Raw genomic sequence first — 13,010 nt, 5'->3', positions numbered from 1 at the left:
CCTCCAACGCAGCGTAGGCATGGCCTATAGGCCTAGTGTTTGTATTGAAAACATTTTTTTGTATGTAATCGGGTTCACAGTCCGGACTGAACCAAGGTCCCTGTACTGAATGGTTCGGTACTCTTACGTGTACTCTTACACCCCTAGAAACCACATGTTTGGCTCTGGTCCATGAATTCCATTCTAACCATTACAATGAGCCCGTCCCCCTATAGCTCTTCCCACCAGCCTCCACTGGTATCGAGGCTAGAACGATGACTGAATTTTCCTCTTTAGACAGTGGGGTCTGTTGACAATAAGGAAGCACATGAAAACCTCCATATCGGCATGCCACCACGGGATCTCCTCACTCTGCCCTTTTCTATATCCCTCCCCACCCCAAGAGAGGTGCTACTTAACTTGCAGACAGAGCTAGACAGACAGAGCCGGCTGACTGATTCTTCTGAGGGTAGATGGAGAGAGCTGGACGTACAGTAGATTCATCAGGAGCAGCTGTTGCTGTGTGTGTGTGATGCTGGAAACACTCCAGTTACTGTGTGCACAGAACTGGCGAAGACTGGGGTCCTACCGGCCCCAGCTCTCTGAGGTCTGGACGGAGAGATGCGTCTGCATGTTGAATGTTTCAGCTGAAACGACCCCCAAGTGCTATTTCAAGGGAAACAACTTTTCAACGGAGGCGAAGCTATCAACACTAACCACTGCCAGATCACCATAGGAATAAACCAATAGGCCAGCTGGGCTCATAGCAAACACCTATCTAGATCCAGGGTCCTTCTTATTCAAGTCGGTGCCAAGACAATTTGGAGAGGGCTTTGACTAATCGGGACTGGAGAGTTTGTTTATGATGCGCCTGTTTACTTACTTGCAAATGTGTAATGATATTTATTGCCTGATCCGGGATGAATAATGTTACCACTATTTGACATGACAAAAAAAGTTAGCTTCTGAGGGATCGTTGATCTGAGTGAGCATCTAGATCATAGAGAATGATAGAGGCCTCTAGTGGCCAAAATGCTTTATTAGCATGGGCAACGCTTTATCTATTTAATGCACAAATTGACTGCACTGCAGGCATTTATTTAAAAAGTACAAATATTGCCTCCCGGATGGCGCAGTGGTCTAGGGCACTGCATCGCAGCGCTAGCTGCGCCACCAGAGTCTCTGGGTTCGCGCCCAGGCTCTGTCGCAGCCGGCCGTGACCGGGAGGTCCGTGGGGCGACGCACAATTGGCCTAGCGTCGTCCGGGTTAGGGAGGGTTTGGCCGGTAGGGATATCCTTGTCTCATCGCGCTCCAGCGACTCATGTGGCGGGCCGGGCGCAGTGCGCACTAACCGAGGGGGCCAGGTGCACGGTGTTTCCTCCGACACATTGGTGCGGCTGGCTTCCGGGTTGGAGGCGCGCTGTGTTAAGAAGCAGTTGTGCTTCGGAGGACGCATGGCTTTCGACCTTCGTCTCTCCCGAGCCCGTACGGGAGTTGAAGCGATGAGACAGTAATTACTAGCGATTGGATACCACGAAAATTGGGGAGAAAAGGGGGTAAAATTTATATTAAAAAATATATTAAAAAAATTATACTAATCCTATGCTATTGAAAACCCTACTGTGGGTATTTCAAAATACACCGGGATATGATAAATACGGTATAACGCCCAACCCTAGAATGTCCTTTTAAAAAAAGCCACTGCTGCAAAAAAACTAGTGGAAACACTGGGCTACAGCCTTACAACAGGAACAGAAATGATAGGAAGCAGGAGAATCTGCTGCAGAAAGGAGTTTTGCTGACGGTTTCAAAACTCAGTCCAAGTGAGCTCGAAGTGTTTAAAACACCATAGTTATATATCACTCAAAGGTATACATTTCATTATTATTCCATTTTTAAAAAATGTGTATCAGGCAATTGGTTAGAATACCTTTTTTAATCTGTTATATAGACTAGGCTATATTTATAGTCTTAGTTTTATGTTCATGTGTTTGCCCAGTTACAGAAGTTTTGGTCATTTCAGCCAGGTTTGGATGATGCTGTTGCTCACCACATCAACTATTTCCGCAAGCAAATATGTACTCTGTTTTCCTTTTTGAAATATTGGAACTGACCAAGGGAATGTAGTTGGCTGTGTTGCAGAGAAAGAATGCTGTTTACATTTCAAACTATCTACTGAGCATTCGCCTAATTGTCTGGTGGCCACAGTAAAAAAGCTCATCCTCCACAATCCAAAGGGGCTCTCACACCTCTTTTTATAGGTCTGACCACAGTACTCCATGGATAAATGCTATTTTCAGTGTGCTATTGGGACAGAGGAAACCCTAGTCTTTGAACTGGTGTCTAGTTTGAGCTCATTGTGGCTTTTGTTCTGCGTTTCCTCTTTCTTCCAGAATGTCATGTGACTCCCTGTGAGCACATATACCCAATGACAAACAATCATGCATGCACACTAATACTCTCTCACACACACACACACAGGCACACACACACAGCTGTGTTTTTGTGAAATTTCAGGACTTTTTCAGGGGAAAACATTTACCTAACCTTAACACAAAGACCCTAAATCGAACACTTAAGCTTAAAATAGCAATTGACCAAATTCAGGTTCTTGTTTTCCTACCTTATCAGGACATTCAGGTGAATTATTAGGACATTGGGGTCCTGATAAGGTAGGAAAACAAGTTCACACACACACGTTATGTTCTTCTATCATCATGGGGACCTAAAATGTATTTCCATTCAAAATCCTATTTTCCGTAACTACGAACCCTTACCCTAACCCTAATTGTAACCCTCCCCACACACACACACACACACACACACACACACACACACACACACACACACACACACACACACACACACACACACACACAGGCTCACATAGGCCTTGTCACCCATGGCTACAGGCATTTCTTCAGCACTAAGTCTCATGTAAGCTGATGTAGGAATGCTTGTTGTTTGACCCACTGGCTAAGTGTTTAGATTGAATTACTGCACACTTTGTTCAAAACATGTATAATCCAGTACCTTAATTGACTTTATGTGGAATTGTTTGAAGTTTTAAGCGGATTGATAGTTCCGTTTTTCCTAACAGAGGTATGACGCTTGGTATACCTCTGGACTACAATAAAGCCTGATTGCAATCATTTCAGTATCTCAAAATCAGTAATAGGTTATAACAAAACCACATTCTCCATGACAATGGCATTGTCTTAACGCAATAGAACAAAGGAGAAAAACATTTGACTATGTTTGTTAGCTAGCTAGTCAGCCAGTTTAAGTGTAATGATTCCAATTATTTTTCAAACAAACTGACATTATAAAATGGAAAGTTTGAATGCTGATTGGTTGATAGCAGGGAGTTATAGACAGGTTAGTTGTTTAGCAACAAAACTGACATGTGCCCAACTACGGGACAAAACAGGCGGGGTTGGCTTAGATTGTTGACAACATGTAAACTATATTAAGTCTCCAAATGTTTATTGAAAACATACATTTGTACAATGAGCACTTGTTGTCTCAAATACATATTTACAGTTGTTGGTTAGCTAGCTAGTGCATTTTTGCCACATTAGCATAGACATGACATCAGTGAAAACACCTCAAAACAAGAGACGGTATCAATAACAAGATACAACGAGCTGAAACGAACCACTTACGATTCCCTGCATGGCAGCTTCTTTATTTAAATATTTTGACCACGTTTTTATTTGCTTTGTCATTTTTTTCCGTTTCAGACACAGTATTCATCTCAATTTACATAGTTTATACCACGTAGGCTGCCAGTACCAACAAAAATATATACTTACAGAGAAATTATCACACAGGAATTTGTAATAATATAATTGGTACAGTTGGAAGTTTACATACACCGTAGCCAAATACATTTAACTAAGTTTTTCACAATTCCTGACATTTAATCCTAGTAAAAATTCCCTGTTTTAGGTCAGTTAGCATCACCACTTTATTTTAAGAATGTGAAATGTCAGAATAAGAGTAGAGAGAATGATTTATTTCAGCTTTTATTTCTTTCATCACATTCCCAGTGGGTCAGAAGTTTACATACACTCAATTAGTATTTGGTAGCATTGCCTTTTACATTGTTTAACCTGGGTCAAACGTTTCCTTAGCCTTCCACAAGCTTCCCACAATAAGTTGGGTGAATTTTGGCCCATTCCTCCTGACAGAGCTGATGTAACGGAGTCAGGTTTTGTAGGCCTCCTTGCTTTTTCAGTTCTGCCCACAAATGTTCTATGGGATTGAGGTCAGGGCTTTGTGATGGCCGCTCCAATACCTTGACTTTGTTGAACTTAAGCCATTTTGCCACAACTTTGGAAGTATGCTTGGGGTCATTGTCCATTTGGAAGACCCATTTGCGACCAAGCTTTAACTTCCTGACTGATGTCTTGAGATGTTGCTTCAATAAATCCACAGAATTTTTCTGTCCTCATGATGCCATCTATTTTGAAGTGCACCAGTCCCTCCTGCAGCAAAGTACCCCACAACATGATGCTGCCACCCCCGTGCTTCACGGTTGGGATGGTGTTCTTCGGCTTGCAAGCCTCCCCCTTTTTCCTCCAAGCATAACAATGGTCATTATGTCCAAACAGTTGTATTTTTGTTTCATCAGACCAGAGGACATTTCTCAAAAGTATGATCTTTGTCCCCATGTGCAGTTGTAAACCGTAGTCTGGCTTTTTTATGGCGGTTTTGGAGCAGTGGCTTCTTCCTTGCTGAGCGGCCTTTCAGGTTATGTTGATATTGGAGTCATTTTACTGTGGATATAGATACTTTTGTACCTGTTTCCTCCAGCATCTTCACAAGGTCCTTTGCTGTTGTTCTGGGATTGATTTTGCAGTTTTCGCACCAAAGTACGTTAATCTCTAGGAGACGGAACGCGTCTCCTTCCTGAGCGGTATGACTGCTGCGTGGTGCCATGGTGTTTATACTTGCATTCTATTGTTTGTACAGATGAACGTGGTACCTTCAGGCGTTTGGAAATAGCTCCCAAGGATGAACCAGACTTGTGGAGGTTTACAAAAAAAAAATCTGAGGTCTTTTCCCATGCTGTCAAGCAAAGAGGCACTGAGTTTGAAGGTAGGCCTTGAAATACATCCACAGGTACACCTCCAATTGACTCAAATTATGTCAATTAACCTATCAGATGCTTCTAAAGCCATGACATTGTTTTCTGGAATTTTCCAAGCAGTTCAAAGGCACAGTCAACTTATTGTATGTAAACTTCTGACCCACTGGAATTGTGATACAGTGAAATAATCTGTCTCTAAACAATTGTTGGAAAAATGACTTGTGTCACAAGAAATTTGTGGAGTGGTTGAAAAATGAGTTTTAATGACTCCAACCTAAGTGTATGTAAACTTTCGACTTCAACTGTATATGTGTGTGTATATATATTTATTTATTTAAAATTATAAAAAACTATTTTTTTCTAAAACCACAATCTATGTAGAAAAGATAATGGACCTATATATTTTTTTAATCTTTAAGATCTAAAATATAAAAAATGATACATTCAGGAGTATTGTTGTCATTTGATTTTGTTATGTTTGAGTCACTCGTATAGCTTAAGCCATGACAGAATGTGGAATTGCAGTACATTTTCTATAAAACTGCAAATTTTTCTCTCAGCCTCATGGCAAAATATGTAGAATTGCAGGAAATTAGCTTTAAAACAGCACATTTTGTCGCCTCGGCCAACATTTTTAGTTCAGCCAACCATCATTAGCCATGCCCCCGCCACGACCACCACCTAAGCCCCATTTTTGATCCAGAAAAAACCCTGTACTAGGCTAGCGTTTGGTTCAGCGGGGGTTAATATAAACCTCGCTGTGTGCCTATCCGACCTGTGCAACATGTTGCAGTTGTTGCGATCACCACCGTACCATGCAAATTAATGTGATGTGACTGTCAGCTTCTCTAATCAAAGCAAATTAATTTATCAGGATCATTATAATGGATATATACAAAGAACATGGTTCGCACAACGTGCTTAATGTACTTGCATTTGGCACTCTGAAATTCAAGTACTGGAATACCTTAAAAATCTGACATTTTCTGAAGTTGGTACTTGAAAAGTACTTGAATTAAAATGAGAGGACAACAGAAAATGATCAAATATGTTAATATGAAGAATATTAGAACAATGTATTGGTCTTGTGAATTCATTTCCTGGCAGACTACTGAGTTTTATTTTCTCGTGTTTTATATGCTGGTTGCTAGGCAAGTTCGCTCAGTCCAACCACACTGCGACTCTGCCAAGCAGGTACAGAACTGACTGATTAGGCGCCTCCAAACGTCACATCAATAGCTAAAATGACGGGCAAATGCAGATTCCTTCTTGCTTGGCAGGATATTTATGTTTATGAATGGTTTTGCCAGACCCATCCAGGGATGTAGTGGAGGGTAAACACGTTAACGTCATTTACTCACCTTTTTGTGAAATAGTTTACTCGCTTTTTTTTTGTTAAATATCGTTTACACACTTATTGCGTTCCCAGCGTTGTTCAACAGTCAGAAGGCTTCTTGATCTGAGTTCTAATCGCACATACATCTGCGAATGAGTGGAATCATGAACGTTTCATGTATGCTCATTATGTTCACCTGCTCCCTTGTATTTGCCTTGTTTGCAGTGCATTCATTCACCACTCTGTCCAACGAGACTCCACCCACGACAGGCTGTGAGTTGAAATGAACTACATCAGCCCAGACCTACACTGGCAAGTGGGAGACGCTGCTGACAGTGGGATTTTTTTTAGCATCCCTTGACTCCTGCTGTGTCAGCAGACATCCCCCAAACAGGAAAAAACTGACACTCGAAAAATGAATGTACAACTGGTAAATAGTCGCTGATATTTCAGTCAGATGTCTAGCTAGCTAGGTAGCTCAAGTGCTCTGGCTGTTGGCCAGGTTGCTAGCTATAACTAGTTGGCTAGAAGGATGAAGTTGGAAGCTAATGTTGAACAGAGCTTGACCTCAGCAGGAGCAGTTGACTGAAATTAAGGTAGCTATAATCAAAATATGGGCTACTATAAGTTCTCATAACAAAATGCCTTTTCTTTACAGTGAGTAGTGACAGTGGTGAGTCAGGATGCAATGAACGAGGCAAAGGAGATACACCGAGAGAAAAAGAATTAAAGCAAGCACGGAGAGCCGTTAGTAGTACAGTGGGTTCCAAACTTAGGATCCTTTTGTGTTGGGACAGCCTGTGGGACCTAACATTTTGTGAAATATAAAGACATTTTACATTTAATTTTAAGATTATTATCATGTACACTGAACAAATATGAATGTTACAATTTCAAAAAAATTACTGAATTACAGTACATATAAGGAAATCAGTCAACATCATCAGTACTGACTTACCACTCCATGTATGTAGTCAAACGTCTATTATTGAGTAGAACTTGTAAGATAGTGATGAATAGTTAATTTGTTTTTTTCCCTCATGAGGTTGTGGCGATATATGGTGGCGACTAGAAACACTTGCATAATAGGAACTATTACAAATTGATGGTCCTTGAAAATAAATGTAAGTGTTTGAAAAAGTACTTAAGTCCTTGAATTTGACTTGCCACTGTTTGTACCAAACCCTGAAAGAAATGTGACCAACCACCTTGATTTGGTCTTAGGTAGCAAAATTTGAAATTTGTTTTTTACATTGGATAAAAGCAGAGACACAGAGCTACAAAATGGTATACCATACACTGCATTTTGAGGAACAATGGGAAAGTAATTCTGCTTTGAAAGTTGATAAACTGACCTTTGAATGTTTTGGTATCTACTGGAGAGCTCTCCTTTGTCTACACCCATTCAGCGTTGTCCACACCCTCTTAAGCCAGCCCCACCCATCTCTTTAAGGGTTCACATGTGAGGTCACGTACTAAACATTGAGAACTGTAGTAAAGATTAACACTAAAAGTAGTAGCCTACAATTAAGTAAAAATTTCATGTAGAAAATATTTTTAAATATTGGATAAGTGTATGGATCTCTACAGAAGCTGTAAACGGTACAGCCAAATGGTTACTTGCACAGTAGCAATATCAGATATTGTCAATATAAATAAAATAATATACATTATGTACAATAACGATATCGGTGATAGATGAGGTAGTTATGCATACAATCAGGGGTAAAGTGGCTGAGCAGCAGGAAAAAAGGAGAGAGTCATTTGAATAAAGGCACTGCAGATAGTCCTGATTACTGGTCCATCCGAACCAAGCATGAAGAAGGGAATTTATATTCGGAGAGTCTGTTTCTGTCCTGCCCTTGATTTTGGTGCAGGGCATATGATGTCCATAGCCTCTTCGTCACAAAGCTCCCTGATCTTCTCAAAAAGATACATTTGTCTAGCTGTATCCAGTCCAGGTGGTGCAGGCAGACCATCTATGGGAGGAAGGATGTCTCGGCAGCTTAAACCTGGTCCCGACTGAGTCCGAACGCTCCTTGGCGGCAACAACACCAGGCTCCAGAGCATCGGGGCTGGAAAACAGGAAATAACAAAAAATATGTGAGATCAATAAAAGTTGTGCAAGTCATGTTGGAGGTAAATTAAATGATCAAAACGTGTTGTTTATGCTTTACATACAAAGTGTTGTCATCGATTCCTTGTAGAGACGCCACACCGCTGATTTTGTCACATGGGATGGCAGCAGCTTTCCACCAAGTGTTTGTGTCCTGGGTGGCGTCCTGGTAAAACTATTGCATTATCCTCTGCGTAGTTGTTGAAATTCACAACTCGCTGCAAGTCCTCATGCTTCAGGTGTAAGCTGCACTTGCTTGGGTCAGCTCTCTTTTTGATGGGCATTAGACCATTCTCCTTGTATGACTGGTGGAGGAGAGTCAGGCGTGTTCTACTGATGCTCAAAGACAAATTCAAGATACAAATATTTTGGCATTATTATACAATAGATAGCCATAATCACCGTCAGACACACCTAGCTAACTTTATGGGTCATGTAATCATCTTGCAAAGTGTTGTCTTTTGTTTAGACATGCTAGCTAAATAATTAACCATAATCCTAATCCATATAGTACCGGAAATACAAACCGATTGTCATAGCTAGCTATAGTTAACCAAATAGGTTCAATGTTAGTTAGCTAGGTAACATTAGGCTATACCTAGCAATGCAAATGGCATTCTGAGAACACAGATAGTACATGTAATGTTAGCTAGCGAGCCAGCCATCTAATGTCAGCTAGCTAGCTAACAGGAAGCTTTAACTTGGGGTATTTTGTTCAGACATGTAGCTAGCTAGCTAAACAATGACCCATAATCCCAATCCATAGAGTACCAGCAATACAAACCGATTGTCATAGCTAGCTAAAGTTAACCAAATAGGTTCAATGTTAGTTAGTTAGCTACCTAACATTAGGCTATAACTAGCAATGTGAAATGGCTTTCTGAGAACATCACTACACACAGATCATAAATGTAACGCTAGCTAGCGAGCCAGCCATCTAACATCAGCTAGCTAGCTAACAGTAAGCTTTAACTTGCAATGAAAACAACTTTCGAACAAAATTAGGAACATATCATATCTGAAACTGTAGCTAGACTCTTAAAAGCAGGAAATGCATCACCTATGCTTCTACTGCCATTCATTCCAATTAATCTTGTTTGGATTTTTCCCTGACCACTGTGGCTGCCATTTTTAGACCATTCTGGAACTTTGAGGATTTATGACATATAAACTAGTAATTTAATAGGATCTCTGAAAATATAATATATTTCAAATTTCTGACAGTATTTGATGTTTTTGAATAATAACAGTTCTAAATATGCTTTATGGTTAGTGCATGAACCTAGGATGGCAGCAAATTATTTATAATTGGTTTTTATGGGCTTTCTCCATTCTGATTGCTTTATACTGTTCAACCGAACTTCAACAAAAAAATAATAGGAGGACAAAACTGACACTAAAGTAGTCTTATTTGTAGAACATTGCATCAAAATGTTATTTTGTAGCCTCATGCTGGTACTCGACCAATGGTTTCCAGGTGTGTAGTTGGGCTACTTGTTCAATTCAAGCATTCACTTCCAGAAATGTCATAAATTTCTAATGTATAATTAGTTGGGCTACTTGTTCAATTCAAGCATTCACTTCCAGAAATGTCATAAATTTCTAATGTATAATTTACACACTGGCACGTTTCTTTTGTCTTTTAGTATTTCCATTTTTTTGTGAACAAAATAAATCGTACTTTTGCCACTAGACGGCAGTCCGACAATTTTCGGGGGTCTCTACTCCCGAAGTTGTAGACTTGTTGTGCTTGCAAGTTACCTAGCTCAGCTGTTAGCAGTTTCTTGCTGGCGATTTTTAAAAACGAATGATTTTAAATAGTTTACTGAATTATTTAATGTAACAAATACAACATATAAAATACTGTTAGAGAGGGTACAGTAAAAATCCACACCAGTGCGTGGATAAATACCGTTAGGCCTATGTAGTAATTAAGCAATAATGCCTGAGAACCCGGGAATTATCATTTGACAAGGTGAAGCCAAGGGCTGGTGCTTGCCTCTTCTTAGGCGGAGAATGGGACGTCCCACTCACATCGTTGCCAGCTAAAATGGCACTCCAGCACTGGAATTCGGAGTGTTTACGGTTTCCTTGGTGAATTATTAGTTTCATGTTCATTCTTGGGCTAGCTAGGCTACTGGTACAGGAGAGATTGTTGCACAGGTCGTAGAGGCTGACAGATAGGTTTATACAACCGCCGACTATTGCAAACCAAATAGTAGCATGGACAAATAATATGTAGATGTTTATGAATTTCCTGCCTGGGCTGCGTGGACAGTGGAATTGACATTAACACCATGTTATTTTGCGAGAGCTATTGTCCCACATCTCCTGCATATCAACCAATCCGCATCAAGGATCCAAACAACCCGTTTTATGAAATATGATATACGGCCCAGCCCTACGACACCGTTTGTCATTGTTCAGCACAGAATTGCTATTCAGCTCAAGGTCCAGTTGATTGTATGTCATGGCAACCAGATTTTGTCGAGCTCTCATGTTGTATTGTCAATGTCTACAGCATTTACTACACTGCTTGCCCATTGTGGCACACTATAGTCAAGCATTATTGTCCCAGGTTTCGCCTGTGTCAATATAGTTGGAGCCAGACATTTTTTTAATTTTTTTATTTCACCTTTATTTAACCAGGTAGGCTAGTTGAGAACAAGTTCTCATTTGCAACTGCGACCTGGCCAAGATAAAGCATAGCAGTGTGAACAGACAACACAGAGTTACACATGGAGTAAACAATAAACAAGTCAATAACATGGTAGAAAAAAGAGAATCTATATACAATGTGTGTAAAAGGCATGAGGTAGGCAATAAATCGAATAATTACAATTTAGCAGATTAAACTGGGAGTGATAATCATCAGATGATCATGTGCAAGAAGGATACTGGTGTGCAAAAGAGCAGAAAAGTAAATAAATAAAAGCAGTATGGGGGGTGAGGTAGGTAAATTGGGTGGGTAGTTTACAGATGGACTATGTACAGCTGCAGCGATCGGTTAGCTGCTCGGATAGCAGATTTTTAAGTTGTTGAGGGAGATAAAAGTCTCAAACTTCAGAGATTTTGCAATTCGTTCCAGTCGCAGGCAGCAGAGAACTGGAAGGAAAGGCGTCCAAATGAGGTTTTAGCTTTAGGGATGATCAGTGAGATACACCTGCTGGAGCGCGTGCTGCGGGTGGGTGTAGCCATCGTGACCAGTGAACTGAGAATAGGCGGCACTTTACCTAGCACAGCCTTGTAGATGACCTGGAGCCAGTGGGTCTGACGACGAACATGTAGCGAGGGCCAGCCGACTAGGGCATACAGGTCGCAGTGGTGGGTCGTATAAGTGCTTTAGTAACAACGAATGGCACTGTGATAAACTGCATCCAGTTTGCTGAGTAGAGTGTTGGAGCTATTTTGTAGATGACATCGCCGAAGTCGAGGATCGGTAGGATAGTCAGTTTTACTAGGGTAAGTTTGGGCGGCGTGAGTGAAGGAGGCTTTGTTGCGGAATAGAAAGCCGATTCTTGATTTGATTTTGGATTGGAGATGTTTGATATGAGTCTGGAAGGAGAGTTTGCAGTCTAGCCAGACACCTAGGTACTTATAGATGTCCACATATTCTAGGTCGGAACCGTCCAGGTTGGTGATGCTAGTCGGGCGTGCGGGTGCAGGCAGCGAACGGTTGAAAAGCATGCATTTGGTTTTACTAGCGTTTAAGAGCAGTTTGAGGCCACGGAAGGAGTGTTGTATGGCATTGAAGCTCGTTTGGAGGTTAGATAGCACAGTGTCCAAGGAAGGGCCGGAAGTATATAGAATGGTGTCGTCTGCGTAGAGGTGGATCAGGGAATCGCCCGCAGCAAGAGCAACATCATTGATGTATACAGAGAAAAGAGTCGGCCCGAGAATTGACCTGTGGTACCCCCATAGAGACTGCCAGAGGACCGGACAAAATGCCCTCCGATTTGACACACTGAACTCTGTCTGCAAAGTAGTTGGTGAACCAGGCAAGGCAGTCATTAGAAAAACGAGGCTACTGAGTCTGCCGATAAGAATATGGTGATTGACAGAGTCGAAAGCCTTGGCCAGGTCGATGAAGACGGCTGCACAGTAATCTTTTATCGATGGCGGTTATGATATTGTTTAGTACCTTGAGCGTGGCTGAGGTGCACCCGTGACCGGCTCGGAAACCGGATTGCACAGCGGAGAAGGTACGGTGGGATTCGAGATGGTCAGTGATCTGTTTGTTGACTTGGCTTTCGAAGACCTTAGATAGGCAGGGCAGGATGGATATAGGTCTGTAACAGTTTGGGTCCAGGGTGTCTCCCCCTTTGAAGAGGGGGATGACCGCGGCAGCTTTCCAATCCTTGGGGATCTCAGATGATACGAGGAGAGGTTGAACAGGCTGGTAATAGGGGGTGCGACAATGGCGGCGGACAGCTTCAGAAATAGGGGGTCCAGATTGTCAAGCCCAGCTGATTTGTATGGGTCC

General features: G+C 41.5%; 1 protein-coding gene and 1 long non-coding RNA gene across 4 annotated transcripts in view; one reads left to right on the top strand and one right to left on the bottom strand.

Moving 5' to 3' along the window:
* LOC111953440 (anion exchange protein 2) overlaps positions 1 to 13,010 on the top strand; it is an 87,829-nt gene that overhangs the window by 21,533 nt on the left and 53,286 nt on the right. The window lies entirely within an intron of this gene.
* Positions 1 to 13,010, bottom strand: part of LOC111953441 (uncharacterized) — a 31,142-nt gene that overhangs the window by 3,561 nt on the left and 14,571 nt on the right. For 2 of the 3 annotated variants that reach the window (XR_002893434.2, XR_002875862.3), the window contains exons 2-3: positions 8,593 to 8,866; positions 6,437 to 8,486 (exon numbers count right to left, since the gene is read on the bottom strand). This is a non-coding gene — a long non-coding RNA (uncharacterized lncRNA). Of the gene's footprint in view, positions 1 to 6,432; positions 8,487 to 8,592; positions 8,867 to 13,010 lie in introns of all 3 variants that reach the window. The other variant, XR_011474240.1, reaches the window with a different exon arrangement.

This window comes from Salvelinus sp. IW2-2015, linkage group LG27 (assembly GCF_002910315.2).
Source record: "Salvelinus sp. IW2-2015 linkage group LG27, ASM291031v2, whole genome shotgun sequence".
NCBI classification, from domain to species: Eukaryota; Metazoa; Chordata; class Actinopteri; order Salmoniformes; family Salmonidae; genus Salvelinus; species Salvelinus sp. IW2-2015.
Note: the sequence above shows the minus strand (reverse complement) of the source record. Positions and strands in the feature narration are given on the sequence as shown.